Source organism: Pipra filicauda, unplaced genomic scaffold (genome assembly GCF_003945595.2).
Source record: "Pipra filicauda isolate LSUMZ 115617 unplaced genomic scaffold, ASM394559v2 scaffold72_size3293161_pilon, whole genome shotgun sequence".
In the NCBI taxonomy this organism is placed as follows: domain Eukaryota; kingdom Metazoa; phylum Chordata; class Aves; order Passeriformes; family Pipridae; genus Pipra; species Pipra filicauda.
In genome coordinates this window covers 3,175,129-3,190,713 of record NW_024104898.1, presented here as the reverse complement: position 1 = coordinate 3,190,713, position 15,585 = coordinate 3,175,129, and the positions used below count along the sequence as shown (strand labels likewise).

At 39.9% G+C, this 15,585-nt stretch overlaps 1 protein-coding gene across 2 annotated transcripts in view; it reads right to left on the bottom strand.

The window, feature by feature from the left end:
- Positions 1 to 15,585, bottom strand: part of GLP1R (glucagon like peptide 1 receptor) — a 91,223-nt gene that overhangs the window by 61,920 nt on the left and 13,718 nt on the right. The gene's annotated exons all lie outside the window — the stretch shown is intronic.

Below are 15,585 nucleotides of genomic sequence, written 5' to 3'. Positions count from 1 at the left end.
AACCATGAGTCTCAGACATTGCAGGAATTTAAGCCATATGGCTTTTCATGTAGACTGAGTAGGTGAGTGTGAAAATGACTACAAAAAGACAAAACAGCATTGCTTCTCATCCCTTTCTATTTGTATAGAAATCCCTTTCCATTTGTACCACGAGGAACTGAAAAACCCACAAACTATATCCTCATATATCTATATCCTTGCTGAAACCCAAACTGAGCTAGCCTTGCTCTCTTGAACATGCCCCAACTATGTGATTTTTTTATCTCAAGAAAAGATAGGGACAGCAGTAAGCCCTTTATTAGTAGAGATTTTCTTTCCAACAGCAGTATTTCTGCTTTCCCATAAATGAAACCAAATTAGTTCACTGTATTCAGCGGATATTCCTCAAGTATGCTTCCAGAATGCGGATGAAAGCTTTTCCAACTCATCTTTTCTTTCATGAGCAGCTTTTCCCTGCATCCAGCATATTTTTCCTGAAACTGCAGAAAGAACAGGGACCTCCTTTTTGCACATTTTAACAGGCTGCAGGTTCCACCATCAGCTAAACCAAATAGTGAGGGGGCAGGGGAAAAGTATGTACAAACTTCCACTGAGGACAAAGGAAATTAGCTGTTATTAGAATGAGCAGCTAACTCAGCGCTGGCTGCTCACTCAACCCTAGCACATGTCCCACCTGCCTCACAGAGATCCAGTTTACTCACTGCATTTAAGTAGAAACATCAGTCCTTCTCTCTTCACATTCGTATAAACTGAATTACAAATGTAATGTACAGCATTAGCAGGCTGTAAGTGATTAACAGTGCAGCTACCTCAGCCTTCTTTTTCCAGAGAAAGGCCCAGCATGGATGTCTCAGACATACAATCAACAGCATGAACGTAGTGGTACAACACTCTAACACTGAGTGAGGGTACATTCGTTTAATCCCAGATGTCCATCAGTTTATTTAGTGAAGCACAAGAGTAAATAATCCTTGCAGTTTTACCCTCTCACCTTCAACGGCTAATTTTTATTTTCCGCTTGTGCTTCTAAACCCTTCTCAGATGGCTAGAATAAAACCAGGGCACAGGAAGAATTATTTTTAAATGAAGAAGTAATTTTAAAACTATCTTGCACTTCAGGAAAGCTAAACCAAATGCTGTCCTCTACAACCAATGTGACCAAAATTTAGACACTGGTGGAATCACCTTGGTATAAAAGAACAGAAGTAGAACTGATATTTTTGGACTACAGCCACCTCGAGTCCTCTTCATTTATATCCTTCCAATTAAAAAAGTCTTAGAAAAGAAAAAAAACCAAACACCATATGCATAATGCTTTTGCCTGGATTAAGCCACCAGATTTACTTACAAATATGCTCATGTACATGTGACAAATAGAACACTTAGTAGATATCTGTGTTGTGCTTCAAGGATAACTACCTAAAACTTACCTGTAGCTAGGGCCTTGTGGCCATAATTTAGAATTTAGCCAGCTCTCCCCGAAGTCAAAACAAGTACAAATCTGTGGATCTCGGAAACTCTGACCCTGTGTGCCTGATTTTAATAATCTGATCTATGCCAATAAATGCTGCAAAGTCTGTCTGGGCTAAAGTCCCTATCATAAAATGAACGGATTCCACTGAATTTTAACTCCATGTGCCTATGGAAACACAAACTTCTAATGTAGTCATCTATGCTCAACATACCTGAAGGGGAAAGAAAACATCACCTAAATTAGGTCGACAGGTGTGTGTAGAGAAACAGATAATCAGTAATTAAAACTAAAATGCCATTTACAGATCCACATAGGCTGAAAAAGGATAAATGACCAGAGTACAGGGAGAAGAACAGCTTTCAAAGTGTAGCTTCTCTCAGGCAGTCTTTAAAAAGTGACTTTCAGGTTATATGTAATTTAGAACCATAGAATCATTTAAAGGTCTTCATCTTACAAAGGTGGTTATTGAAGTTACACAGGACTGTTTCACTATCCTCTCATCACCAGGTTAACACTAATAAAGGAATGAGAAGGACATTTTCTGGATGAACTCTTAAATTACGATTCAGAATAATTTCAGAAGTCACGAAATGTCACACATCTTCCCAAAAAGTAACTATTGATCAAGTATGTTGATGACTACTACATCAAGTTAATCCAAATCCAGCTTTTAAAATCATTACAAGACAAAGATGCATACAGAATTTCATTTAGAAACGAGACTCTATCTTTTAAAACATCCTGACAATACCCTAAAACTGCTTGCATTAAGAAAATTTGCTCTTTTGGAGTCAGCAAGCCTTAAAGTATCTTTTGCTAAATCAAGCTTTCATCTATTGCCTTCACAAATGCAGGAATAACCAGCTTTAATTACAGCTGAGGAAAAAGCAAGCCTCTATCCCTTCATTTAATGAAAAAGTAAAAACATTCTACTTATATTGGTTTTTCATAATGTGAGAAGAAACTCTAACAGGAAGATTAGCAACCTATAAGAGTAAAATAATTAGACATGCCTTTCTGTGGATAAGACGAATTTGGTAGACAGTTTTCTGTTATCTATAGTTGCAATAAGACAATCAAATATAAATTCCAAGACCACATAATTTGTTCTCTCTATGCAACAGTTCACTCTGGTTCAGCTAAATACCATGCTTTCTTACCAGACAAATTGACTTAAACTTGCTTTTAATATATGTTAATCTCTATTTCCAAGGGCTTTTGGCCCACATGAATGAGAATCACAAGTTACACAGTACCATAGATTTACCATCTGAGCAGTTACTCAAATAAGAGATACTGTATTTTCTTGAAAAGTTATTTAATTCCTTCCAAAACAAAGTTCTAAAGGAACATATAAAAGCCAAAGGTTAATTGGTCAGCACCCAAAATTTCAAGCAAATGGAAAAAACATAGCTTTATTCAACTCAGAACTATATTTTTGTTGCTAAAAGCATGTAGTTGTGGCTTTGTTTGGGGATTTTTTCCTAGTCATACTCAACCACAGGAGGAAAAACAGTAGTAGTTTTGCTGTGGTGAAAATATATCACAGAAGGATAGTGGAGGAGAAGATAGAAGCACGGCTGATTGGTTAAGGTGGAAGAGTCAAAAGGCATGAATGGGTGAAGGACATTAGGGAGGTGAGTAATGGTGCAGCCAAAGGAGCTTAAAACAGACGGAGAAAAATTAGGATGGGCAAGAGGAGAGCCTGGGAGTCTCTCAGTGTAAGTATACAATTAAGTGTAATTAATCTCTAGAGAGCACACTCTAAATTAGCACATTGAACAGTCTGAAGATTCAATTCCTTACAAACCATTAAAAACTTCATAGGAAAGCCCCTTTCCATAGCCATCATTTGTCTTCATAGCACCTACTGTAAAACGAAGCATTTTAATCACTTTTCAACATCTTTGAAACAATTTCTGCTGAAACAAAAACAACATCCATACAGATCCAAGGTGCTCAATGCCACAAAAGCAATAATCTAATACAGTGAAATCTGAGCACACAAAATATAAGTCTGCAGGAAAAATACACCATGAAACAGCATCAAAGTGGAAGGAGGAGTTCTCAGAGCTTCATAAGCAGCTGGTGACTCCTGGGGTTATCTTCTTTCCTCTTCTCCCATCATCACATATAAGGTCTCACATGCAATAGAGTGAGAAATTCCTCCTTACATTTGTATTTCTTTTGTCTTTGTCTGTTTTTAAATGGGAACACTTATGTTACAATATTTTCATGCTTCTAATATTTCAGAATAGCAAGCAAGACTTCACCTTGCCATTAAAGGCTCACATCAAGTTGAATATGAGTCAGCAGTGCCCTGGCAGCCAGGAGGGCCAACCATGTCCGGGGGGGCATCAGGCAAAGCATCACCAGCCAGTTGAGGGAGGGGATTGTCCCACTCTGCTCTGCACTGGGGCAGCCTCGCCTCGAATATTGTGTGCAGTTTTGGGCACCACAATACAAGAAAGATATTAAGCTCTTAGAGAGCATCCAAAGGAGGACAGCAAAGATGGTGAAGGGCATTGAGGGGAAGCCGTATGAGGAGCAGCTGAGGTCACTTGGTCTGTTCAGCTTGGAGAAGAGGAGACTGAGGGGAGACCTCATTGCAGTCTACAACTTCCTCCTGAGGGGAACAGGAGGGGCAGGCACTGATCTCTTCTCTGTGGTGACCAGTGACAGGACCTGAGGGAATGGCCTGAAGTTGTGTCAGGAGAGGTTTGGGTTGGATATAAGAAAGAGGTTTTTCACCCAGAGGGTGGTTGGGCACTGAACAGGCTCCCCAAGGAAGTGGTCACAGCACCAAGCCTGACAGAGTTCAAGAAGCGTTTGGACAATGCTCTCAGGCACATGGTATGACTCTTGGGGATGGTCCTGTGCAGGGCCAGGAGTTGGACTTGATGATCCTTGTGGGTCCCTTCCAACTCAGCATATTCTGCAATGTAATCTTAGAACCACTGGGACCTCCAAATTGCTAATCATAGTGTTCAAAAGCAAAAGATAACCAACTTGGCACGGCCTTGGTATTCTTCCCTTGGATAGTAACTATGACATACCTACCTTGTGAGAAGAGGATTCAGATTATATTTCCTGCCTTTTATCTCAGAAGCACCAGCAAGTTACTTTTAAATTTCACTGCTTTTTTTGGAAAGTCCAATGCAACATTATTTCAAGGCTATTCTGCTCAGGATCAGCACAGCAACTAAGTCCAAGATAGGTGAAGATTATACATTACCAGATTTATGCTCATTCCGACTTAACATTCTTTCCTGTATAAGATAGATCTTTTAAATCATCTGTTATGTAACATAAGATATAGGTTTCCATCAATAAAAGCCAACACAGCAGTGAGCTAATTGAATTGTTTATTCAATTCATAGCATGGACATAAGCTGGAATTTACAGTTTTGTCCTCAAATCACAGCCCAAATGGGGCAAAACACAACATGGCTACCCCACAACAATCTGCTGGGACCCAATAGCATCTTTCATTTATTGAGATGAGATTCCTCCTGTCCAAGAAAGAATTATTTTCAGGTTTTTAAATAAATTAATTTATTTATAAATAATTTAATAATATATAATAACATATAATAATATATAATATAATTTATAAATAAATAAATTAATACAGTCACCCTCCTGATAGTGCTTTCCCACCAAACAAGATGTTTCAGCTTGCCACAACAGCCCTCTATAAGCAGAAGTTTAAAAACAGGGGCTGTAGCACAGCACAACACTGCAACAGGACTAGCTATTGACAGAACAAACTCATCTTCCCCTGGAATTAGTCATCACATTTATCCACTTCTAACTTGAAGTAAATATGAAAGCTCAGGGAGGTAGTAGTAGCATCTTGCCAATCAGCCAAGATCCAATTTCTCTAGAGTTACTACAAAATCATAAAAAAATTTCTACAAATGTTGCTGCTACAATCACCAGTTTGTAGGGTTGGTTACATTTCCTTAATTGCTGCAGAAAAAAAAAACGCAAACTCAACACTAAGCCAAAATACCCAACACCAACTGACACTAACAGAGTCCTTTGACCCACTGTTTACCACATGACAAAGCAATCCTACTGAAGATTAGTCCTTCAAGTACAATGTTTTTTGAAAACACGTTAGTATGGAAGCAGGGTTTATTGTTCAGCCCTCACTCCAATCCAAGAGAAGATATTCAACCCAGTATTATAACTGCTTAGTTCAACTTCTATGTAATAAGTGAACCTAAATCCATTATAGGCAACATCTGACAGTCCAGTTACTCTCCTTCATGTACTGCAGGTATGCCAAAGGAGAAGGAGGTACATCAAAAATTACACTGCTGTCTCTATTATAGATAGTTCAAAAGACATCATTAAACATACCCAAGTCATACCTTTTCCAGAGATCATAAAATAAGATCACACTTTAGGGCATCTGAAATTCCCCAGATTTCTGTATTTATCAAATTCTCTTCCCATATTATGCTGCCCAGTATTGAGTTTAATGTAGTTATCTGACATTACACAGCACTAAGTGACCCTCTGAGGTAAAGTCATTATTCTTGGTCCCTTCTGTAGGGCTGCTTGAGTGATCAGATGATATAACATTAATTTTGCTTCCCAAGTCATATTTTACAAGATACTTCATTGGCAGTTGGATCACTCTGCACAAATTCCTCACCCTTCATGAAAAACAAACAGGATCAAACCAACTTTTCTTTCAGAGGGAAGGCTATTACCAGCTTCTACGAGCTTTTCAAACTGTAAATGCTTTTGCTCCTTGGTTACTAATGAACCAGTGGCTTCAGCAGCTCAAGAGCACCAGAAAAAGAAACCTTTCAGCGTTCTTCCTGATAGGGAAACAGCAACAAATGAGCTCCCTCAAAGTAGCTACCAGATTCAGGGAGAAACTCCCTGATGACACCTGCCAGCTGTTCTTTCTCTTAGGCTGCAGCAGCCTAGTACTTTACAATAAATCCTTCAAGATAAACAAAAAGTCTCAGGACTTTGATAAAGGCAAATCTTGAGAACTGTGTTCTACCAGCTGTCTATGCATGGATACCCTCCTATTCTGCAACTGCTTCAAGTTTCATGATATCAACCTTCTGAACTCAAAGCTGCAAGAGCAAGCTCTCATCAGACACCTACATTTGATCAATGCACAGGAGAGACACTCCTCTCCCTCACTCATCAGAGCCTCTCAGCCCAGACTGATGGCAGACTTCCAGTACTGAACAGTAACATTGGGCTTTCAATAACTTCTCAAAACACACAGTATTCCCCCCATTGCAGTTCATCCTCTGCCTGAGCAGCTTCAAAACAGTATTTCAGATAATTTAGAGAGCATCCTGAAAGAGCAAACACCACTGTTGTCAAAGACAAGAGTATGTATAAAAATACCTGGGTGGAGCTTGATTTCTTTCCTCTTGACTATTTTTCTTTTGGTGGTGTTTGTTGCTGTTGTTCTTTCTGTTTGTTTTAAACCAGAGGCTGAATGTCAGCATTCCTCTCTCTCTCAGCTGAAAATAACCACCGGACCACATGGTCCATCATCCTGGCCTGCCTGCCCTCATGCATTTTTCTTTCTCTTCTACACACCTGCACAGCTTCAAAAGGAAGATTTGGCTGGGCTCAGTCCCATGGCAGCCTATAATAGCACAGGGCACTTATCACTGCCATCACCCCTCCCCCACTCTTAAAACCTGTTCTTTCTGGATTGAGGACAAGAGAATAAGCATATGCATCTCCTAAAGGTTTGAAAATGCAGAATGTTTCTCCCCAGAGTCTCAGATAAGGCATTTTAAAGAACAAACTCAAAACTGATTTAAGGCACATTCCTGTTTCTCAGTGCTTCTGCGCAGGCAGCTCCACTTCAGCTGACTTACTGCTTCAAAAATCATTCCAAATATGTAAACTGTCTGAGCAGGCAGGAGAATTCAGCTGTGACCACAAGGGTTTTCCACTCCAGGACCAAACGCTCCAGCTCTGTCCTGGGATCCTTCATTGGTGCTTTGAAAATAACCAGTTTTCCGAACACTGAAATTTTTGTTTTTCCAAGGTGCATTTCAACGAGAAAAATTTCCTTTGGCCCCTATAATTTTCTGGATCAAGACAAAGTATTCGGCATTCAGAGACAGATGTCAAAGCAAGCATTTTTAAGATATAAATCAACTTGCATGGTATACAGTCCCAAAATAAAGGGAATAAAGTAAAGCCTAATATTTCAGCATACTACAGAATTTAGCATTATCTTTTAGAGACATAAATAAATAAAATCAAACTCCTGTAGTCAAGTAAGATAGTCTGAAAATGTGGTGCAAACTTGTGTTCATGGGGTACAAGGTTCTAATGTTTCTGTGTTCAGTGGTGGACAGACCTGGGACGAGAACCTGCAGAGTTTTTCTGTCCCATGAAAGACTCTCCCAGCCCAGAAAGATGTTTCCTCTTTGATGACTGTAGGACTCATGAATCCTTATGCTTACAGTTGAAGCAGATACACATTTAGATTGGCAGCTGCTGTTACCAGAAAATGTTATTTTCATTACAATGTCTTTCATCTGTTCTGGTAAGTGTTCCTGTCAAGGATGTATTACATGAGTCACTCAAAAATGCCAGAAGAAACTACAAGCAACTACACAGAGGCACAGGAAAAAAACCCACAAAACAAACAGCAAAATTCAAAAGCAACTATAACTCACAAACTCTTGGAGAGAAGATCAGAATCCAACAATTTTAATGGGAGACAGAGTGCAGCACTCATGAGAATTACGTTATCATACAAGCAGATTTTACTGTGCATTGCAAATCTAGACATATACTTTGTGAAGTGCTCTTTAGAAGAGGACTTTTATTGATGTAGTCATATAACAGAGCAAGCAAAAGAACAGAATAGCTTAAACGCATTTTTAGGCAGATAAGCAAGGCATAGCTCTAGAAACATTATGGAAGGAACAAAGGCAAAGTTCAGGAACATTGTGGGAGCAGGGAAAGCTAAAAAGCTGAAGATGAGAAGAGCACTACACATCTAGCAACAAAATATGGCCTATGCTATTAGAACAGAAACTCAGCATTTCACTAAAAATGTTGTAATAATATAGAATCATTGAATGGTTTGAGTTGGAAAAGACTTCTAAGAATTATCTAGTTTTAATACCACTGCTGTGGGCAGAGACATCTTTTACTTAGATCAGGTTGCTCACAGCCCCATCTAACTCGGCTTTGAACACTTCTGGGGATGGACATCCGCAACTACTCTGAGCAACCTCACTCACCTTAGTATGGCTCACCACTGCCATACTAATTCTCATACCAAATAGTTTCTTCCTTCTATCTAATATAATTCTGCCCTCCTTAAGTTTAAAACCATTACCCCTTGTCCTATTACACTACGAGGCCTGGTAAAAAGTCTCTCTCCACTTTTCTTATGTCTCCTTCAATTACTGAAGGGCCACAATAAGGTCTCTCCAGAGCCTTCTCTCCTCTAGGCTGAACTGCATCTGAGTGCTCTCAGCCTTTCTTTGCAGGAGAGGTCATCCAGCTCTCAGGTCACTCTCACAGCGCTCTTCCAGACCCAGTCTAACAGGTTCATTTCTTCCTTGTACTGCGGGCCCCAGAGCTGGATGGCAGGATCTCATGAGAAAAGAGTAGGGGGCAGAATCACCTCCCTCAACCTGCTGGCCATTCTGCCTTTAATGCAGCCCAGGATACGGCTGGTTTCTGGGCTGCAAGTGCACACTGTCAGCTCATATCCAGTCTTCCATCCACTAGAACCCCTAAGTCCTTATCTGCAAGGCTGCTCCTGATCTATTCTTCACCCAGCCTGTACTGATACTGATGATTCCCCTGATTCAGGTGTCAGACCTTGCACTCAATCCCATTGTACTTCATGAAGTTCACACAGGCTCACTTCTCAAGCCTGTTGAGGTTCCTCTGGGTGGCACTCCTCCCCTCCACTGAATCAACTGTACCACTCAGCTTAGCATCACCTGCAAACTTGCAAGGGTTTGCCAAGGGTGCATTCAATCTCGCTGTCTATGTCTATTAATAAAGATATTTAAGAGTACTGGTCCCAGTACAGATCCATGGGACATTGTAATCATGTACTATCAAACGGAGTAGAGGAGCAGTGAGGGATCTATAGGGCTGAAAAAGCAAAGGAGATTGAGGGTGGAATTCAGATGCCTAATCACAGGTACCTACACTTCCCCTCAGCACAGACAAATTCTGTGTTTTGTCTCCTGCCATAGCTACAGAGAGGTGAAGGATTCCCCTAGATCCTGCATCATACCCGTTGGTCCCATATAGGGTCTCGAATACTGAGAAGTTTTGAGCAGCACTAGATGCCTACATTTGGGCAACTGACTTATCATCATCTCTGAGCTGCTGAAGCAAAACAAAGCAAAGAACATCTGTCAAAGCTGGACTTCTGGCTCCTCTTTCTGAGGTTTAAAATGCAATTAGTCAAGCTGGTTCTTGAGGACATACTGAGCCAAGTACATTTAAAAGGATCTTTATTTTATGCTTATAACTGACTGGTTACTCTGCACCAGCCAGCAATTGTCCAGTCCCAGAGCTGGCTGAGCAGAGGGGCAGACTGAGCCGGCAGTTCCACAGAGCCATGGAATTGCAACATTCAAGTTTCCAAGTTAAAAAAAAAATTTTTTTCACAAAAAAAAAATCAAAAAGTAGTCTTCACCACAATCTCAGGGACTGAATGAGCAACACTTCATTGTAAACAACCTGTATTTTCACTAGGCAGAAAAAACTCTAAATCTTTTCACTTTCCATACCAAAACAACTCAAGGGAGTTAAGCTCCCTCCAACTTCTATTGGATGACTATTTAACAGTCGTCCTCCTTAAAGAGCTGTGGTGCAAGGTGCAGAGAGCTCACAAATCCTGTAGCAACTTAACCAGTTTGTTACTCCATCACTGCAATCCCTGCAATAAGCTCAACAACAAGAAAAAAACTAACAAATAAATCACACACATTAACCTTCACAAACCTTGAATGCATTCCCATTTACATTTTAATTTGTAAACAAACTTAGTTCTCCAGTTAAAAAATTTATTTGATAGAAAAGCAATCACCACAAAGCTATTTAAAAAACACCATCACACACAAACCCCAAAACTTCAGTATACAATTTCATGGGTTCTGCATCTACTATCGTTTAGAGATTGCTAGGGAAGAATGCAATCAAATCTGTATTGCTTTTGCAGTTCTAGTTCAGGGCAGTAGTTTATTTTGGTTTTAACAAATGCTAATTAACTCCCTCAGCAGCTCAAGGTCCACTGTCCCATTATCTGCCATATTGCCTTGTCCCTGCCAAGGCAGTTATATGTAGCACCTTTGCAAACTGCCAGTGTTTCCATCAACAATTACAACACATTTGAGAACAGAGCATACAAGAGAAGTTCCGCCAGCGAAGCTCATTCTCCAGACATCATCTGTTTGCCTTCCAAATCCTAAATAAAAGGATTTGGAGGTACATGCAGAGGTACACCTTGGCATTACACAATGACAGGACAGAACCTCTAAAACAATGTCCTTGCAGTATCACATCATATATAGTAGAGTTCACATTTACGTGGTCGGATGCAGTGTGGTGTTTTACAGCCTGCATATAACCTTATACTTTCCAGCATTCAATCCAGAAGCCTGCCAAGTGTTATATTCCACTTGATTTGTCAAAACCAAGACAGGAACAATGTTGCATAAAGACTACAGTCTTACATGGAGAAACATTTAAATGAACAAAAAAAGTAGTAAGACAAATGAAAATGGTATATCAAGATGCTACCCAGGGACTGCAGTCTGATCATGTGAAACACCAAGGTAATACAGGCTGACAAAAAAGGCCAAAATCAGCATGCCTGAAGTTAAACTTACATTGAATGATCATATTATTCTATCCAAAGTTTGGGGAGAAGATCTTGCAGTTTCTTGACATCAAAATCAGAGGGCACAAGTTAGCAGAAAAAGAATCTGGCACCACAATCAGTAGCAGCATCCTCAGAGCTGTGTTCTCAGGCAGAGCGGGTCAGATGACACTACCACCTCCAGAGGCTACCCAAACATGGAACTTGTATTCCCACCACCATCCCACCACTCATGTCCTTCCTGTCCTTTTCCTTCTTTTAGAACAGAAGAGTTAGCTCCCTGGTGGGTTTTTTTTGTTGTTGTTTGGTTTGGGGTTTTTTTGTTTGTTTGTTTTTTGGCTATGCTCCTGAAAGCCTCTCAGCAGAAAGGTTCTTTAAAGCATCATCTTAACTTGACAACAGCCTGCTGTATTTGTGAGGTCTTGGTAGCTAAGGCTGCATGATCATCTTTACCCAGAAGTGATGGCACAAGAGTCAACAGCAGATATGAATGCACTACAGTGTTTGTTTTCACTTCTGCACAGTTCTACATTAGCTTTTATTTGCAGAGGCCAAATCAGCTTTCTTGAGGGCAGAAACAAAATAGCTCAAAACTGAAACCTAAATTTTCTGATTTCTCATTTTCTGAGGACAGTCATCATCATCTTCTACAATATTTAAAACTACAATCAAGCAGGAGCCATTTAGTTGCTGGACACACAAATGCAATCTTTCTCAGCCAGAGAAGCCGACTACGGACATAGAGGCAAGTCAAGTTGAATCACAGACTTCGCTTACTCTAGGATTACAAAGCAATTTATGAACCACACTACCACTACAAGAATCAGATCAGTTTTTTCTTCAAATCTGAATTAATCTACTCCAATGCCTCTTTCAAGAAGATGGCCATAGTTCCTACATTTCAGAAACGCAGCAGAATGAAAATATGAGACGCCAAGTGTGACAGCAAGCAAATGGATGACCAAAAACATGCAGACTCTAGGAGTTTTTTGTCTTCTAGTTCCTCAAAGAGATGATAATAGTTAGTACACAACACTAGCATGTGTAGATCAGACAGTAGTAAAATTAAAAATCCTTCTGTGTGCTTAATCCTGAGACCTTGCTTTAGTATACCATTTCCTTGAGCTTAGAGATTTTGTAGCGTAAGAGTTTTAATAAAAAACAATCCTCAATCCTTTCTTTCTGTAGCCAATATTGGGCCATTTTATCAGACATTCCACACTGCAAGTCTCTCAAACACACAAACTAGTAATTTTCCCCAATTCTCTCTCCAAGTATTTTAATTAGGTAAGAAATAAAATGAGTGAGCAACTTCCAACCCATTTCAGGATCATGTTCACAGCAGCTCACTGTTCTCCCCATACCTCTACATTCTTACTTCTGCTGCATTAACCTTGCATACATAATATTCAGATAGTTAGTCCCCCTTGTGCCCAGAGATCCTGGCACTGACTGCAGAAGTTGAATCAGTAACAAAGGATCTCTGCATTAGTTCTGCAAGGCAATCCCACATGCTACCATGCTTCTGCCCCCAAATAGTAGCAAAAGAGAGGAACTCAAATGCAAGATTTAACTTCTACTTTTCCAAAAGTTTATCCCTACCCCATCCTCAGGCCACTTTTAGTAAGCTTTGATCTTCATCACTGGAATCTCACAACATCATTTTCCACTATGTGGGAAATCTGTTTATTTTCTTCATTCAGAATCCATACCAGCTCCAGGACTGGATCCTACTTCTTTACTTCAGTCAGGTAGCACAGCCTTCAGCCCTGCAGGTCTGCTATGGCAACAAGCCAGTCTGAAAGACAGTCATAACTGTCCACAGAAATCAGCCTGCCTCCTCCTCAGCCCTTCTTTCCTTTCCATACTCTCACAGAGGTATTTGTAGCTAAAGAGGTTTGTGGTTTAAGCTACAGAATTGAAATGTGATTGTGTTGATGTTAAAGCTGAGGGGACTTCCACTTTTCCCCACTCTTCCTTAGTGGCACCTTCAAAAGAGAGGGGAAACTGAGCAAGAGGAAGATTGCTGTTCAGGAAGCAAGTACACTGGTTTTCAGAAAGCAAGAGAGAGGATAAAGCCCAAGGGAGAAAGAACTTCATAAGCCAAGCAAAGAAAAACATGCAGAGAGCTTCAAGTAAGCTGCCTAGGCTAGACAAATGGAAACATGGAAGAGAGAGCTGCTTCTCCAGTCAAGTCCCTAAATTATTCATTTTGAGGAAAGTCAAGTTGTGCACAAAGCTTCCCCTCCCTCAGCTCCAATTTTAAAAGCACTGAAGGAAGCAGTGACCATGCAGTAATAAAGCTGAGAATGGATAGGTCACTTAAAGGAATTAAACTCATTCCATGTTAGTAGTTTCACAGCTACATATTTCCCTTTCTGACATTTACTTTAAATCAAGCAACACTTGTAGGAACAGAATAGATTCACAGAGAAGATGCTAGAGAAAAAACACAGGAACTTAAGTAGCAGAGTCTTGACATGTTCCCTTTTCAGAGGAAAAATCTGCAGAGCTAACCTGCTCTGCAAAGGACTTATGTTTTACATCTTAGTTCATCTTTAGGATGTACTTCTGGAGCACTGAGTCATCTTACAGTGTAACTATTTGCATTTAAAGCAGCATAAACCAGCACTACTGTTGAAAGCAGTGGTTTATCTGTCCCCAGAGAAAGGTGATTTTTCTTCCCCACATTTCACTCCCCTCTTCTCCTTATGCCACCATAAGCACTCATAACATCAACACTGTAAGCCAGACAACCAAACTCTCCAAAGAAAAATTAAACGGGAAAAAAAAAGTTAGAGAGAATAAGAGTTGCTGTGAAGCAGAGACAAATGCAGCACAGTTCACAGCAAGGTATACGAATAATCTTAATTATCCACCACATTAGAAGTAAGAGAGGAGCCTGAAGTAAAGTCCTCATAGCATATAAAATGAACTACCTGTATAAAAATGTTTAGCTAGGAGTTGAACGTATTACTCAAAGAAGCAAAGATTTGAGGACTCCAGCAACTGGAGAAATAGCCTTTAAGTTTTCCTCATCTACGCTCCCACTGTGCAGGTCGTGATTTTTCACCTTTTGCAACCATAGTGACCTTGATAACAAAGCCATCGATTTCCCCCATAGCGCCTTCTAGAACCTCACAGCAACTGCCCCATCTCTCACACACACTAGCTTAACCAGAAGATACCATTCAGAAACAGTTCTAATCTTGAACTTGAAGAATCCAAGTGATGGAGAATCCACTGCAACCTTAGGTAAGCTGCTACTGTGGTTGATCACCCTCACTATTGAATTCTCCACTTATTACTGGTCTGAGTTGAAACTCCCAAGCAAATAACTTTCCTTAAAAGCAACAACCTTGCAAAACATGAAGTATGGCACAATAGTTTTAATTAATAAGATAGAAATTACATAATTACATTATACCTGACTGAATTTTCCTTAGATAACAAGTTGGTTAATATTTACGAAGTTAGATAATTTTTCAGTTTTTTCACAACACTGTTGGATGAGTATCAGATTAAATAGCTAATAGTTACTAGTGAAAGCAACACAAATTGAAATTTTCATAGATTGCAGAGCTCTAGAGCAGAGTGTTAGCATGGTACTGAACGGTAGCAAAGGAGAGTCCGGGCTCCTCCACCCCACCACCATTACGACTGAATTGGTTTCTGACAAAGGAGCCAGTTGTCCTTGGCCCAGAGCCACAGACTTGTCAGATACTTTAACCTTCATTAGCATTTTTAAACGGTTGGTTTGTACTTGTTGCCACCAGCTTCCTTACCTTTTTGTTATATATAATTGCAGGAGGTATTTTAGCCAGCCCTTCAATTTCTTACAAGAATGGTTTAAGTTATTACAGAAGACAACTACACAGCTGGAGGTACTGGGGACACTATCAGCATCACTATCACCTCAGAGTTACAAGTATTTGTGCTTTTATATGATAATATTTTCTTTTCACGTAATTTTCACTCTTTCAGTTTTACAGCTGAAGATGGTAACTTACATTTTTTTCCTGCTTTTTCAATTAGGAGAAATGAATTGGGTAAACAAGCCAAAATCTGTAGATGAAATTCTGCAGTATCAGGGCTGTAGATCACATCTGCTTCTAGAGATTGGTAAAAGCTTTCATGCCTGACTACCTTGCCCAAAAAAGTAAGTCTGTTCCTCACAGCCACCAAAAGTAGCTATACTACAGACAACAGTCCCTCTTCTGCCTCAAGTCTTTTTTTTTTTTCTTTT